The sequence below is a fragment of the Dendrobium catenatum genome, unplaced genomic scaffold (assembly GCF_001605985.2).
Source record: "Dendrobium catenatum unplaced genomic scaffold, ASM160598v2 fragScaff_scaffold_716, whole genome shotgun sequence".
NCBI lineage: Eukaryota > Viridiplantae > Streptophyta > Magnoliopsida > Asparagales > Orchidaceae > Dendrobium > Dendrobium catenatum.
In genome coordinates this window covers 3,598,149-3,601,346 of record NW_021319178.1, presented here as the reverse complement: position 1 = coordinate 3,601,346, position 3,198 = coordinate 3,598,149, and the positions used below count along the sequence as shown (strand labels likewise).

Sequence of the window (3,198 nt, the reverse complement as noted above, 5' to 3'; positions counted from 1 at the left end):
ATATAATATGTACTTCTCATTTAAATCTTCGAGCTAGATAAGTTTAGCTGTTCAGTATGTAGTACTAAAGTGAACCTATGATAGTTTAAATGTTTTCACCATGGAATTGACACTTTTCTCATCAATATATTACTTGATATGACATATGCACTTTTGTTAAATAGGACTTAAAGAGTAGAAAACAATAACCTTAATAGAGAACAAAATAGAGTGTATGTAAACTAAAGGAGGAAGCTTTTTATTTTCATAAGTTAATAGTAGCTTTCATTTCAAGATTTTGGTTCCATTGTAGGGGACTAATAACTAGGGAAATGATTATCCTAATTTGCATTTTACATTGCTAAAAAATTACTACTTTAATATAATTTTATTTTAAATTTTTACCTACTATTGTAGCTTTGCTTATTGATTAACTATTACTACTCATGTTCTAAATTTTTTATTATGTTGCTTACTATTATATGTGTAGTATTAAACAACCAATAAAACTTTTGTTTTAACAAAAAAATTGAAAAGACTTTAAGAAATTCTAGAAAAAATCAAAATTTTTAAAAAGATTTAAAAATTGCTGAACAATTTCATGAAAATGATCAACCTAGATTGGTTAAAGAATATGCTAACCCTATTGTTTTATGGTACTCATACAAACAGTCCTAGCGTTCAAATAAATAATTTTTAATTAAAACTTCCTATAATTCAAATAGTAAAAAAAATCTCAATTTAGAGGAACTATAATAGAAGACCTTAATTTATATTTAGCTAGTTTCCTTAAAATATGTGAAACCTTCAATTATAATGGTGTTACTAATGATGGTATTAGACTTAAGTTGTTTTCATTTTCACTTACGGATAAAGAAAAATGTGGTTAAATTCAGTGCCCCTCAATTATAACTTGGAATGATCTTGCTCATAAATTCTTAGCTAAATATTCTCACAATCCAAAATTGTTATGCTTAGAAATGACATCACATCTTTTACCTAGTTAGATAATAAGTTTATTTTAGAATAATGAGAGAGATTTAAAGAACTTCTTAGTAAATGCCCTTATCACGTCCTTTATGTTGGTTAATTATTCATACCTTGTATAATGGCCTTATGGGTTCCCTTTGATCAATCATGGATGTTGTCACTGGTAGGTTTCTGATGTTAAAGCCATTTGATAAGGCTCATTCTTTAATTGTGGAGATGGATGGAAATAATTTTCAATGGCCATTTGAAAGAATCAATTCTAAGAAGGTAGCTAGTTTTTATGAATAGCATGCTTTATCAATTTTAACTGCTCAAGTAGTTTTTATTTCTTGAAAATTAGATAATCTTGGAATTAATTGACCTAAAAATTCACCTATAACTATAAGAGAGACCATCTTTGGAGATTCTAGTGATCGTAATGCTTTTGGAGTATAATCCTTTAATGAACTTAAAATTGAACCAATAACCCTTTTTAAAAAATATATAATCTAAGATAGGAATCATTCAAATTTCAATTGAAGTAAAGAAAAAGTTGTTTCTTTCACATTATGAATAAACCTGGAAGAATCCATGTTAATACCATTAAAGACAAAGTTGTTTCTTTCCACCAAAGATACCAAAGAATAAGGGAAGAAGTGACATTCCTAATATGGCCTTTATAGTTCGCAAACCAAGCCTGAAGAAGACCATAAATGGACATGTTGCCCTTAAAATTATTTAATTTAAAGATATCATCAAAGCAACACCAGGTTTTAACCGCAATAGGCTCCGACACAAAAACATGTTGCACGCTTTCAAAATGAAAATAACATTGACATTTAGCAGGAATGAAAAAACCTATTTTAGTCAAACTGTCATCTGTAGGAATAAATCTGTTTAAAATTCTCCAAACAAAGGTAGACACCATAGAGGGGATACTTTTATGCCAAATCCTTGAAAAAATGAAATTAATATCTTTTTTTAATTCTAAAATCATGCCAAGCATCTTTTAATCTAAACAAACCATCACTAGCTAACTTACATAAGAGAACGTCTTTAGAGTCAACATTAATAAGAGTAGTGAGGATTTTCTAAATAATGCAATCAGGAACCACCTCGATAAGCTTAACATGATCCCAATAGTTACCTGTGATAAAGTAATTAACCTTAACATTCGCATTGGAAGTAGAATTAATAAGAGAATCAATAGAAATAGAAGTCAACCATTGATCCTGCCAGAAAAAAACATTACCACTTCCAAGACCCCAAGAGAGATGAGGCTCCACATCCCACTTAATCTTACACTTCCTTTGCCAAGCTTTAGAATCTCCAATATTAAAAGAACAAGTAGAAGGATGCTTCCCAACACAATACTTAGAATACATAAACTTAGCCTATAAGGATGAATTAGCATGGAAATTGAACCATAACTTATAAGAAAATGCATGGGCCATGTCAGCCATAGTTTTGTAGCCAAGACCTCCCTCTTTTAAAATACCACAACACTTGTCCCACAAGGCCCAAGTAATTTTAGTGTTACTAGAAGAGCCTTTCCAAAAAAAAACTTGTTAAGGATAATATCAATATGGTTACACACTCATTTAGTAGGTAGCATAGTTTGAAAGGAATAAATAGGAAGAGAACAAAGCACACTTCTAATGAGAGTAAGCCTACCCCCATAACTCAAAAAATTAGACTCCCAGAACATGAGTTTATGCTGAACCGAAGAAATTAAATCATTAAACAAGAAAGATTTTTTTCTACCTTTAAATAAAGGAATACTATGATACTTAATAGGTAATTTCCCCTGCACAAAACCAGTTAGATGCTTAATAATTGAGATACGATTTCTCTTCATATTATTAGAAACAATAAAATAACTTTTATGATTATTTAAGGACATGCCGCTAATAGTGTAAAAATCATGGAAAATCCATAAGTTTAGTAATATTATTATGAGAAGCATTCATGAAAATGATAAAATTATCAGCAAAATAAAAGTGAGAAATAAGAAAACCCCACTCGGTTCTGAAATACATGTTGGGTTGAATTTCAAACATGTTAGCAATACTCCTATAAAGACAATCAACAGTAATAATAAACTGCACAGGGGACATAGGGTCACCTTTCCTTAAGCCATGAGAAGAATTAAAAAAACCAACACTCTTGCCATTGATAAGCAATGAAAAATAGGACCCCTCATTACAATTCTTAATTAGATTAATAAAATCTAAATTAAACCCAAAAGAG

The 3,198-nt window shown here is 29.8% G+C and overlaps 1 non-coding gene across 1 annotated transcript; it reads right to left on the bottom strand.

The window, feature by feature from the left end:
- Positions 1 to 949: 949 nt before the first annotated feature.
- On the bottom strand, positions 950 to 1,056 carry LOC114579967. The gene has a single exon (XR_003701252.1). It is a non-coding gene; the product is annotated as a small nucleolar RNA R71 (small nucleolar RNA).
- Between the last annotated feature and the right edge of the window lie 2,142 nt (positions 1,057 to 3,198).